Source organism: Rattus norvegicus, chromosome 15 (assembly GCF_021556685.1).
Source record: "Rattus norvegicus strain SHRSP/BbbUtx chromosome 15, alternate assembly SHRSP_T2T, whole genome shotgun sequence".
In the NCBI taxonomy this organism is placed as follows: Eukaryota; Metazoa; Chordata; class Mammalia; order Rodentia; family Muridae; genus Rattus; species Rattus norvegicus.
This window is the reverse complement of record NC_141548.1, coordinates 13,968,955-13,982,461: the sequence shown is the minus strand read 5'-3', so window position 1 is coordinate 13,982,461 and position 13,507 is coordinate 13,968,955. Positions and strand designations below refer to the sequence as shown.

The following is a 13,507-nucleotide window of genomic DNA, read 5'->3' as shown; positions in this document are numbered from 1 at the left end:
GTGTTCATCAGGAAAGTTGATTTGTAGGGCAGTTAACCTGTCTGTCTGTCTGTCTGCTGTTGTGCTTTTATCTGGTTTGGGTATCAGAATAATACTGGCTTCACAAAATGAATTTGCTAATGTCCCTTCCCTTTGTAGTTTGTGCAACAAACTGAATATTAGTCTTAGACCTTCCTTAAAAGCTTGATAGAAGTCAGCAGTGAGGGGCCGGAGAGATGGTTAAGAGCTCTCTCTGGGTGCCCTTGCAATGGATCTGGATTCAGTTCCCAGAGCCACAGGGTGGTTCACAACTCTCGGTAACTCCAGTTCTGTGGAACACGGTGGCCCTTTCAGAACTCTGTGGGCGCTGAGGCACATGAGGAAACTACATACATGCAGGTAAAACACATAGACATAAAAATAAAAAAGTGGGGTTGGGGATTTAGCTCAGTGGTAGAGTGCTTGCTTAGCAAGCGCAAGGCCCTGGGTTCGGTCCCCAGCTCCGAAAAAAAAGAAAAGAAAAAAAAAAAGTGTGTAGTGAATCCATCTGATCCTGAGCTTTTCCTTTGAACGGAAACTTTTCTTATACCATTGATTTTGTACTTCTACGGGGTGTATTTACGTCATTCTATCTTCTGTTTTACATTTTTGTAGGTCAAAGTGATTTAGAAATTCACCCATTGCTTTTAGATTTTCTGGCTCTTTGGAGTATAAAGTACTCTCGACGTTTTGCATTTTTCCAGAGTCTGCTGTAACAAGATCCTTTTCATCTCTAAATTAGTTAATTTGGGTCTTCTCTTTCCTTTTTGTTAGGCTGAATAAGAGGTATTCAATCTTATTAACTTTTTCAAAATAATCAGCCGTCTTACAGTTTCTCACTTGCTGGGATAAAGCCTGACCACCAAAGGCAACACGGTGAAGAGAGGGTTTATTTCTTTCTTGGGGGAAGGGGGCACAAATAAATCAGTATTTCATTTTCTTTGCTTTCTCGGGAGTTTAAATCTAGGGCCTCTCCTGTGGTTACAAATTGCCCAGCTGCCTTTTAACCTGCGATCTTCCTGCATCGACTTGCTGAGTAACTAGAATTACACATCTTTGCTACTGTTCCCAGCAAATTATCACTCCATATTTTCAGAGTATAAACAGGCTTTGCTTCTTAGAACAGTTCTGGGTTTAGGGAAAACTATGCACACAACACAGGGCCCAGTCGATATTTCTCTTATTTTTTTTTTTTTCATACAACTGAAATCGTGCTTGGGTGTGGTACATCCACTCAAACAATGAGTGAGAACTGGTTCATTCTTGTGTTGCATATTCTGTGGGCTCTACGAAGTGCAATAACATGTCTGTAATCACAATAGCTTCATTGACCTAAAAATCATCTGTACTAAGAGTATTCATCTATCCTCCAACCTTTGCACTGGGCAACCCCTGATCTTTTTATGTCTTTTATGTCTTTTACATTGTCCTTTTCACTACAATACAGTTGGGATCGTGTTATATGTAGCCCTTTAAGACTTGCCGCTAGCCACAACTTACACTTAAAATCTTCCGTGTGTTTTCATAGACTTAACTTCTTTTCAATTGGCACACATGTTTTTCCATGTCCCTACATAGACTTCGACTTTTTCCCCTTTAATGGTCACCGCATTATTTCGTAGTATAATTGCACAAATATCCTTATGTTTTCCCTTCCTGACAGACACACAGACATACAGAAAGTCCTTTATAGTTGTCATTTGTTTTATTGTTGTTGTTACAGTACAGCATCATAGCCAATAAAGAGCTGTTACTGCTGTGTCCATAAAGAGGACTTAGTTACACAGGAGAGAGAAGGTGGTAACTTGGAGCAAGAAGGGGATGGTCCCATAACTGCAGCAGAGGGGCTCAGGGGAGGAAGAGGTGGTAGGCTACAGAAGAGGCAAACAAAGGCGCTCAGGGGAAGTAGAGTTTAAGCTTGGAGAGGTACACAGGTACAGGAAGGACTCAGCTCTTTGAAGAAATGAATATGGAGAAGGAAAGCATCTTGGCCTGTGAGTCCCAGCGTCTTCGCTCGGAGCCTCAGAGTTGGGAAGTTACTCTGGGTACTTAAGGGCTCCCAAGTCTAACCTGCTTGAGCACAGGACATGTGTCTTGAAGGTCTACCACACCATTGCAGGGGCTCCAGAGAGCAAGGAAGATGAGTTCAGGTGGCTCCTTCGGTGAAAAACAGCCAGATCTGATTTCCTGGCATCTTTGATCAAAATGGTATTTGCTTGTGGAAATTAAGCAAATACTGAAGTACCAAATTATGCCAGAATGACTGCTTGGCATGAACCCTCGTGTTAGGTGTCTTTTCTGGTTTATCATAGTCATCCCATTGTTCTATTTGTTTGGGTGTTTTGTTTTGTTTTCTCTGTGTAGTCCTGGCTTTCCTGGAACTTGGTCTGTAGCTCAGGCTGGCCTCAAAATCAGAGATCCACCTGCCTCTGCCTCCCAACGTTTGCTACCACCCAGGTCCCATTGTCATTTCTAACACCACTTGCCCTTGAACTCAAGCCACATCTTGGCACTTCAATTTCTCTCTGATGTCTACCATCCCATGAAACAGAGACCTGCTGGTTGCCAATGACTGAGCAAAGAGACCCCGTGAGAGGGCACATCCATCCCTGACTGTCTTCCCAGAAGCAAGGGTTCAGAAGCAAACGGTTTATTTGGGAATGATCTAGAGACACCAGCAGCAAGATGGAAAGGGGGTGGAACAGGGAGGAAAGCCAGACGAGAAGTATTCTCTGTGGGACATTGGAGCCTAGCCACCATGCATATCTCTCGTAAGTAGTAGAAATATGTCTCAAGATGTCTATGCCCTGGGGAGAGGACACAGGGGTTGTTCCTCTTCAGTCCTCTGTGACACTACTGAGGGCTGTTCCTGCGGTGATTAGAACTTACTTCAGCCAGACACACAGAAGGATGGTTCTGCAATGCCTAATTCTATGATGCCAGAGATTACCTGTGGTGGAGATGAAGGTGCTAGAGGTAAGAGATGGCCATATCGATGATATGGGAATTCCTAAGGCTGTGGTGAGGTCTATACCACCTTCCAGAGAAACACTCCTCAGGAGGCCTTGCTCATCTCTGCAGCACCTGGTGCACTAAAGTAAAAGGAAGAGAGCACATTTCAAGGGAAGGGGCTGCACTCCTAGCAGGCCTTTAGGCTTTGGACTCTCTCCACCAAGCTTCCCATGATCAGAACTCATTCCTTCATCTGAGAACAGCATGTATGTTGACTTTGTAAAGCCTCCCTCCATCTTTAATCCTTATTATTTGGGTTAAAATGTCTCTGTCAATAGTTTCAAAGGAGATCTTGGCAAAGGCATGAAGAACAGGCGTGAAAAAAAAAATCCTCTTTTGCAACCAAGAACTCGGTGTTCAGTGTGAGTTTGATACACATAGGAAGGAACATGAGGTGGGTGTGGTGGCCCACACCTTTAAGTCCAGCAATCAAGAGTCAGAGACAGGGGTATCTCTGTTTGAGGCTAGTCTAGTCTATATGGCAAGTTCCATGATTTGGGATGGGGGGTGGGATGGGCGAGAGAGAGCATGGTATACAAGTAATGATGCTGTGGAGGGTGAAATTTTATAATCTCAGAACTTTCTTTCACACACAGATACACATACTCTTACACCCCATCACCAACCCACAGCTGTCTGCTGTCATCAAAGCCCTGTGTTCCTGTTCTGAGAAGGAGCAAACAATGTTAACCACCCAAGTCATAAAACAATTGAGATGGGGCCTGTGCCCCATCTGCTCTGTTCCTCAGGAAAAAGGAGGCACCATATGCTTTCATTTTGAAGCAACCTGCCTGTTGTCATTTCCCTGACAGTGAGGGACCATGCTGGGCAGCAGCTTCCACCGTTGTGGATCCCAACATCACTCTGAGGTATTCACGGCACTCCTAGTCTAAGCCTGGGCCTCATCAAAACTCCAAACCAGGGGAGTACTGTGGCTACACACTAATGTGTTAAAAAGAATTTTAAACTCAATCAACATGTTTGCTATGGGGACACCAATGACTGACTTCCTTCCTTCCTTCCTTCCTTCCTTCCTTCCTTCCTTCCTTCCTTTCCAGTCACTCTTCAGCTTGTTTGCTTCATTTGTTGATTTAAAGGATTTCTAGAGGCTGGTCAAGTAGCTCAGAAAATAAAGGAACTCTACATAAGCTTGACAAGTTAAATGCAATCCCAGGATCAATAAAAGGTTAAAGGAGAAAACTGACTCCACAATGTTGTTCACTGACCTCAAATCATGTAAAACACACACACACACACACACACACACACACACACACACACACACACACACACACAATTAAGTAATTTGATTGAGTTAAAGGATTTATAATAAAAGAACTGCCCATAGAGGGAATTTTCTTGGCTGTATTTTGCTGCCCCAACATGAACTCTTGTGATGGTCTTCAACCACGCATATGGCGGGGCAGGGTCACTGTCAATGTTCTTCAGCTTGGGTGCCCTCAGGCAGGACTTGTCCCCATCATTGTCTCAGAAAGACACTGTACCCCCAAAACTACTCCAGTGTTCTGTGCCTGGAAAGCTCTATGGAAAACAAACTGCAGTCCGGTGACCACAGCTTGGTATCTCAGGTGCCCTTTCTAAATTCAGAGTTTTAACTGCTAAGACGAATGTGTCTGAGGAGACTGATATCAGAGGGACCTCCCAAGGAGAGGTGCCTCAGCCTCCTGCCTCCCTCACAGTCAGATGGCTGCGAGCCTCAGTGTGAAGGGAGAAAATGAGTGCTGTAATTAACTCAGATTTTCTTAGAACTGGCCTATTATTTGTGTCCCTGCTTGTTCACAGAGAACCTTAAAAAGAATTCTTTATGTTGAGCAGGAGCCATGTTTTACTACATCCAGAACAGAGACTCGTAAACTCCCAAAATAGATCTTAGCCTTGTAGACTGAAAGAAAAACAACAAAAACACAAAACATTTATGAGATGTAGCCAGAAAACACTGGGCGTTGTTCCTCCAGTCAAGTGTCTCCATCCTGACATCCATGTGTACACACTTCCCTGTCACCCTGGTTAGAGGCAGGCCGTGTCCTTATATCTGTTTCTGTTTGGCAGAGTAGGAAAGAGAAGCCAGGGCCTTGAATGTGTTATGCCTAGTTTCCACTGACCCCTCTAATTCCTGAGCCCCTGTAGGGCATAGACCTGGTGCTCTCACGCAATTTGTATACAGCAATGCCTCTCACTAAAGTCCCAGTGAGCACAGACTCCCTGATCAGATACAAACCTGGGTTTGTTTCCCGAGTTCCCAGTCTAACTCCATAGGGTAGTCTCTGTTTTTCTCCTCTGTGAAGGTCTTTCCAATGCCGTCTGTCTAGTCACAGCTGCAATTTCAACCCCTCTCACTTCCTGCTGCTCAGTTAGAGCTCAGTTCAAATTCCCTGTGTCGTCCTCTTAGTCTGGCCTACTTAAAGGTGGCTTGTCTTTTCCTTTCTCCTAACCTGTTTCTGGTCTCTGAGGCTCTGAATTGTGTCTACCCTCATGTGACCCTGGTGAATGATACTGGCACAGCATCTCTAGAAGTGACTAGAGCCCCTATTTGACTCCAGTGTTGACTCTTGTCTGCTGTGGAATATCGGAGAACTTCCTCCGGTTCTTCTCAGTGCCTGGGACAGACAGAAGCACTGACCTCCACAGTCATTTCCTTTCTGAACCTAGCCAAAGGAAGCAGAACCACAGTAACAAGCCCCATTCTGGGAAAACACCTTAGCCCAGAAAGTCATGTGGTAGATCCCCAGAGATAGTGCACATCAGTCGTCACAAGACAGGCAGAGCAGACCGTTCTCACAGGTTTGGAAGTCAGCTGGGCCTGAATTGTAACTTCAGCTTCCTGTAGGCTTCTTTTACTTCTTCATAAATAGCCAAATAACGAGCCTCTTGGAACTGTCTTCTTATCAGTGAAAGGAAGACTCATAATAATTCGACCCAGGATTAACATAAGAACTAGTGACCAAGGCAGTAGAACTTTGAAATGTTTTAAATGCTAATTACCTATGGAAGCTTGTTCTTGGACCTGGTTGGTGTGTGTGTGTGTGTGTGTGTGTGTGTGTGTGTGTGTGTGTGAGAGAGAGAGAGAGAGAGAGAGAGAGAGAGAGAGAGAGAGAGAGAGAGAGGTTCAAAGCTAATCATCTGAGAGACTGATGAACTATTAGCACCTAGCACTCAGCAAACACTCCAGGAATGTAACATTAACAGAGAAAACAATAAAGCCTCAAACCCCAACAGATGGCTCAGTAGTTCTTCCAGATCATAAAATGGTAGTTGCTTATGTGGAACTGTACAGATTTTGCAGTGTTACAACATACAGCAGACATTTAAGTTTCCAAAGGAGAAGATGGCCCACTGAATCAACTAGAAAGGCCTGAATTCATTTAAGGGTTGGGGGATGTTTCAGTGATGCCTACATTTTTGAGATGTTACTTCTGAACCTTGGAACATTTCATTTTTTAAAGTGATCACATCTCTTCCAGAGGTCCTGAGTTCAATTCCCAGCAACCACATGGTGGCTCACAACCATCTGTAAAGAGATCCGATGCCCTCTTCTGATGTATCTGATGACAGCTACAGTGTACTTATATATAATAAATGAATAAATCTTTAAAAAAAAAGAGGCTGCAACAGATAAAGTGATCACATTTAAAAGCCAGTTTCCCCCATAAGTTCAAATAGTCAATCTGATAGGGGGAGCTGAATCATTTAAAGCCTCCCCTGAATACTCTGTACTCATAAACAGTACACTGAGACCCGAAGGCCAGATACAGCTATTGGCTGTTTACATAAAGTTTTTTTTTTTTTTTTTTTTTTTTTTTAGAACACGGACAAGTCCATTCCCTCAGCTCAGGACTACTTTCTTAATGTAAATGACAGAGCTGAGAGATGGGAACAGAAATAGCACCTCTGGAAAAGTATAAAATACTTGCCATCATGGGGTTAGAGAGATGGCTCAGTGGTTAAGAAAGCTTGCTGCTCTACCAGGAGATCTCAGTTCGGTTCCCTGCACTCATGTCCTATGACTTACCACTACCCGGAACTCCTTCTCCCAAGGACTTCAAACCCACTTCGGACTTCTACATATTCCTCATACATGTGGCCTACATCCACACAGACTCATATCCATAAGTAAGAAACATGAGTCTTTAGCTTTGGGTGGTGGTTCGTGTCTTTGATCCCAGCACTCAGGAGGCAGAGGCGGGTGGATCTTTGTGAGTTTGAGGTTAACCTGGTCTGTGTGGTAAGTTCTAGGACAGCTGGGGATATGCAGTGAAACCCTATCTTAGTAATAATAAGATAAATATCTTTTAAAAAATGCCACCTGTTCTTTGGTGAAAGTGTCTACTAGTGTCTATCTTTTACCATGAGTTAGATCCTCCAAAATGTCAATTTATAAATGACGTTTTCTCTGTGTTTGGCAGAGCCGGCCATGCTTGCCCACAGGTATATCTTATGATGATACTTGAACATCAGGCAGGTACAAATGCTCTTAAGCCTTGACCTCTTTACTCTGTACATCTTCAGTCAGTCTTCCTCTGCCTTTCTATCCTCTGGCTATTTGCCCAAACTGGCCACTTTCCACCCAACAGATCAAGTTCTGTGTCACCCAGAAGCCTTCACTCTTCCCTTGCCAGGAGTGGCTCCTTGCAGGAACCTGGTCACTGACTTTTGTTTATGCCTCTAGGATGCCAGGGATTATTTCAATCCAATATTAATTACTTTCTTTCTGGCAGGATCTCCTGTACCCCAGGTTGGCTTTTAACTCTCCATGTAGCTGAAGATTATCTTGTACTTCTGACCCTCCTTTCTTTACCTCCTCAGTGCTGGGGTTATGCAGGAGTATGCAGCTTATGCACACTGGGGAGTTGGACTCAGGGTCTTGTACATGCCAAACACTACCCACTGGGCTACATTTCAGACTCCTTTGTCCGACTTCCTTTTGAACCATAATAATTATAATACAGAAACAACTCCAGCGAAGAAAGATTTATTCTGGCTCATGGTTTCCCCGGGGTTCACTCCATCCTGACAGGGAAAGCACAAAATAAGTGGAAACAGTTCAGTTCCTGGAGGCAGGCACATGGGAAGGAGGCTGTTTACATCATGGTAGACCAGAGACCAGGGCCCGTCTTCAAAGATTCACCCTAGGTTACCCGCTTCTGCAGAGAGACCCCACCTCCTCAAGATTCCACAGCTGCTTCCCGAAATAATGTTACCAGCTGGGCGCATTGCAGTCGGCAAATTAATTCTACTCAAATCGCCCCAGCAGTGGCGGCATGCTTTCCTCGATACCTCCACAATGTTCTGAATGAAACACACACACGCACACGCACCCGCACCCGCAAATGCACACGCACACAACCTTATATTTTAATATGCCTTAAACAGCTTAATGGCTGACCCACTCTCATGGCTAACACCCCCCCCCCCCGTACTCCTGAGTTATTACTTACTAAAATCTATATTCCGTCTTTGCCACTCTAGACCCAATGGGGGGAGCCCCCTGGGGCCCCTCTTACATGATTGGTATGTTCTCTCTTCTGCAGTTCTCAGGCTTTGACCTTACTCCTTTCCTGGTAGGATGGTTCTAAATCCTTCTTCCTTTTCTTGGTCCCCTTGCCTAAAGTCCCATCTCTGTCTCCCTGCCTAGGCATTGGCAGCCAGCAACTTTATTTACTCATCAAAGCCAACTGAGGGCAGGGGTCCTTGGCGTCTTACATGCAGATTCTTGTGCGATTTTGGGAACCCAGTTGACATAATACGAGCGTTAGACCAAATCCACAGCAGAGAGCAAAACCTGAGTTTGTGTGGAACATTTCAAGTTTCAATCATAACTAATTTTGGGATTTTCAGAATCCGCAGGAAGTCAGGAAGAATCTGGAGGGGTGTCTCATGCTACCATGTGTAGCCTTCTCCATTCTCATTGACACAAAGTTCCACGTGGCCTGGGGAGATGCAGATGTACTTGTGAGTACCGCTGGACTGGCTAAGGCAATAGGCTTTCTCTTTTTTCCCCTCCCTTGTCAATGGGCTCTGTTCTTTGCTTGGATGACCTTTTCATCTCAAACAAAAACCAAACTCATGCTTTGTCTTTAGCTTCCTCCTCTCTTCCTGTGCTTTGACCTGGTGGCTTTGCATTTCTCATCCACTTCCCGTGCCACCGCTCTCTTTCTCTCCCTCCTGTGTCCATTCCTTTCTTCATTCTGTTTCTACTCTTTACCCTCTCCTCCCCCTTGGCCTTCATTTTTCTTATTTGTTCCTGTCTCTCTCTGTTTGATATACCACGGCAATGACATACACCTTGCATACATTTTTTATAAGAATTATATGTTATTTTGCTCTCTTCGCCTTAGTGAATAGAAGTGATTTTGATGTTTAATGTGTCTTTAAGGAAAAGCAACTCTAAATTAATTACATGGTTAGTTTTCCTTTAGGGGGTGTATTTAAAAAAGATTATCCACCCACACTGTATGACTGGTTAGAAATAAATAATTGAAACAAGATACAATCATCCGAGGGATTTGGTGAACACAGGTGACGTCTAGGGGAGTAGTGTCCTTTGTTGTTCAGCTGTTCTGTGTGTAGCCAGGCCCACGTTAACTGTTCAGGCCACGGAACAAAAAATGTCGTACAGAGGCAGTTTTGTCTGACTCATAAACCTGAGTGCTTTTCCCTCAGGAATGTCCTTGAGGAAAAGTAGCTTTCTACTGAGGTCGTTTTCAGAATGGCGAATTATTTATTTGCCGTCTTTGATCTCAGAGAGTAAACAGAAAAGAAATGCCATTAACCCTAGACTTGTTATCTTCAAAATAAAATTGTAATCCTGACTTGAATTTTGTTTTGTTAGGTTTTTTTTTGGGGGGGGTGGCATGTTTTATTCTCTCTCTCCTCCCCTCCCCTCTCCTCTCCTCTCCTCTCCTCTCCTCCCCTCCCCTCTCCTCCCCTCCCCTCCCCTCCCCTCCCCTTCCCTCCCCTCTCCTCTCCTCTCCTCTTCCCTCCTCCCGCCAACCCTATGTATAAACATCAAATGAAAATTTGTTTATTTAATTATCATTTTACTTATTTCCTGACAAAGTAAAAGTTAAGAAACTAACTTTGGCTAAATTTCATTGGTCTTCCCGACTGAAATTCTAGCATCTAAGAATTGTATTGTCTGAGAGGACGTGCCCCATGGTAACCTCAGACACCATCCTAAACAATGTGCCTGTTTCGTTAGGTCTTTCCTTCCTAAGAGGCATCAGTCCTGTCTGGGTGCTTGAGGCTCACCAGCAAGGCGTGATGGAAGGGTTAGAATTTCCCCGGGATTAGGTGTCAGGTTCACCTCTGCTTCTGCAGACATCTAATATAAAACCTTTAAGGTCTTAAAGGGGGAGGGATTTGTAAGGGTAGGACTGGAAAGAGAGGAAGGAGGAGGACTGTGATCAGGATGTAAAGTGAATTTAAAAACAGTTTAAAAAAGAAGAAAAAAAGATCCTTCTTGCGTGACTAGAAGTTGCAGCCTAAAGTAAGTTTCCTCTTTTTCTTCAAACCACAAAGCTTTCTCCTGCTCTGTCCTGTTACTAGCAGTGTCCAGTGAGGCCTTGGAGAAGGAAGCTCTTTCTGGTGAGCTTTCGGTAGCACGAAGAAGCCTAGAGAGAGGAAAAGCCACCTGCCAGCCAGAAGTCATGGTTTAAAGAGTAAGAAGCAAAAGTCTCTCAGATCCCATGTTATATATTTTAAGGCTTGCTTATTACAGCTCTCATAACTGACTCCCCCTATGTCCTACTGAATTCAGGCTACTACAGAAAATTACACGGGAAGTTTTATAATCCAGTTCCAGCCTAGACACTGGGAATTCAAACTTAAGACAGCCAGTACCTTATAGTGGGTGAGGACCACGGCACACTTCCTGTCAGGAAGCCCCTTTAGTCTCTCCCTGCTGGTCCACTGTCCCCACTATAAAGCTGATTTTCCTTTCCTTGGATATTCAAAACTCAAAAGAGAAGCCAACTAACATTTCAGCCATAAAACAATGGCTCTTTAGGTAGACAGGACCTAGAATATCTGTGACCTTTCTAATATTCCTCCTTAGATTAGTTGCTATAAGATTTAATTTGCAGAAAACACTATGGGCCAGTTTAAAGAAAATGCCAGAAGTGGAGAACAAAGTACAACGACCCATATGTAATAACATGCCATAATGAAGTGCATTGCTCACTTTATACGCGACCCCAAATTTTTACTTTTTACTAGCAGTAGCATTTGGAGTGTTGTTATTAAATATCAGCCGCGCCTGTGTGGAAAGAGCGCACCAAACCAACACCAATACGGGTTCCACGTGGTGAGATTTAATGGGGGAACGAGGCAAGGGGAACAGGAGAGAAAGAAGAGGGCGAGGGCAGAGGGAGTCTGCCTTTTATTTGGAATGTGATGTAAAGGTTCCCAGGTGGAGGTGCGAATTGAGCCAAAAGGTCTTCTAGGAATGTATGACCGTTGCCATGGCAACGGTGACACCGACATAGAGACTCTGGCCCGGACCGGAAGATGAAGGATGAGGATGCTGCTCGGCTTGCAGACTTTCTGCCCTGACCCTCCTTCCTCTCCCTAGGAAACCCCTGAATACCCCTGAGCTCCATGAGATAGGGCTCTGAGGTAGACTCCACCTTATCTTTTCCAGATTGCTCACCCTTGGGCAAACCTAATTCCTTCTGGCCAGATCTCAGCTCCTGACAATTCAGGTAGTAAGCAGTTCGGATTTTATCCAGTGCCAGCCAGCCAGGTTCATGGAAGTCAGTCATCTCACTGAAAACTCCCCTGGTGGAAAGGGCAATGGAGAGAACCACTCAGGACTCTCAGAAGGCCAGCAGCCTCTCTGACCAGCCAACTCCCAAAAGCCCATTTCCTACACTGTCACCTCAAAATCTCGAATTTCAACATGTCGATTCGAGAGCAGAAGAAGACACAAAACATTCAGGCTAGCAAACTATCACATGACAGGAGCAGGTAGCAAGTAAAGGGCAGGTGATGTCCCTTCCCACGATGCCCCAGAAGTATGGCCTTTTGTCATTTCTCCGCTTTGTGTCTTGGGATAGAGTAGCCCATCTGGTGGCTCTCTTCCCTCAGGTTCCTGAGTATTAAAATTAGAGGTGTGCACCAAATGTCTGGCTGTTTTCTTTCTTGTTTTTAGATTTATTTTACTATTGACTCTACCTGTTTCGTGCTTAAAAGTTTTCATGAATAATCTTGTATTTAAAACTAGGCCCTTGCCTCCTGCTTACCAGGTATGGTGGCACATGCCCCTGTGTAGGAGGTAGAGGCTTACAAGCTGGAGAGAGACCATCACGGGCCATATTACAAGAATGTGTCTCAAAATAAACAACTAAAGCCCTCACCCTCCATTCCGTATCCATTTATTTTGACTGGGTTTGCAAAAATGTTAGCAAGAAATAATTGCATAAAAACTCCAAGGATGAGCATGAGTATGTATAAGACTTGAAGCATGTGGTAGTCAGGAAGACCTGCTGTGTTTAGGGTTTTTGATTGTGTGCATCACTGAATGTGAGGAAGGAATGCATTGCCTTGGAGGTGATGCTAGACATTGCTTTAAGGATGCCAAGCTTTGAAACTGTCATATAAGGCAAGCATCATGGTTCACACCATGTAATCTTAGCACTGAACGGACAGAAGCAGAAGGATCACCACACTTTCAAGGACAGCCTGGTCTACAAAGTGACTCCTAGGACATCCAGGGCTATGTGGTAAGATCCTTTCTCAAAGGAACAATAGCAATGGACGGAAAGTTTCTTTTCGATTCTTTCCTACCTAAATTAGTTGAAAATATAGATGCCGAGGAGATGGCTCAGTTGGTAAAATGTTTAGCATGTCGGCAATTAGCATCTGGTGGGTTCCAGAAACCATGGATAAAAGCTGGGCATTGTGGTAAAACTCTACAGTCTCCGTTCTGAGTAGAATCCCTGGAGTGTTCTGGCCAGACAGCATAGCTGAGTTAAGGATTTCCAGGTTCAGTGAGAGAACCTGTCTAAAAAAAAATAAAGGTGAGTAATTAGTCATTGAGGAAATGACATTGACCTCTAGCCTCCATATGCAGGAGGAGCGTGTGTGTGTGTGTGTGTGTGTGTGTGTGTGTGCGCGCGCGCACGTGCGTGCATACACACAGATACACACACACACACACACACACACACACACGAGAGAGAGAAATATGAAAAATTTTAGTCCAAAAAGACCTTCACAATGATTTATACTTAAAAGGCATCATAATCTTTTAATTATGAGACGAGTATAGATTTCACTTTATTATAAGAAAGTAATAAAAAAAATTGAGAAAACACCAGCAAACATCCTTTCCTATTTCAGGTGCTGTCACATTTGTGTGTCAAACAAATATGTGTGTATTTTATTTCTCCTGTAAGCTTTCATTAGCGAAACAGACCAATATGTATGGTACCTGTTGATTTTTACGACACCGTTTTTT

General features: G+C 44.1%; 1 long non-coding RNA gene and 1 other non-coding gene across 5 annotated transcripts in view; one reads left to right on the top strand and one right to left on the bottom strand.

Annotated features, from left to right (window-relative positions):
• Positions 1-3,291: 3,291 nt before the first annotated feature.
• On the top strand, positions 3,292-3,422 carry Snora40c (small nucleolar RNA, H/ACA box 40C). Its single transcript, XR_015639219.1, has one exon. It is a non-coding gene; the product is annotated as a small nucleolar RNA SNORA40 (small nucleolar RNA).
• A 4,584-nt stretch (positions 3,423-8,006) lies between these two features.
• LOC148000827 (uncharacterized) overlaps positions 8,007-13,507 on the bottom strand; it is a 28,391-nt gene continuing 22,890 nt past the window's right edge. Inside the window, exons 3-4 of one of the 4 annotated variants that reach the window (XR_015638237.1) lie at positions 12,835-13,051; positions 8,007-8,978 (exon numbers count right to left, since the gene is read on the bottom strand). This is a non-coding gene — a long non-coding RNA (uncharacterized LOC148000827). Of the gene's footprint in view, positions 8,979-11,338; positions 11,827-12,405; positions 13,052-13,507 lie in introns of those variants that run through there. The other 3 variants (XR_015638236.1, XR_015638235.1, XR_015638238.1) reach the window with 3 other exon arrangements.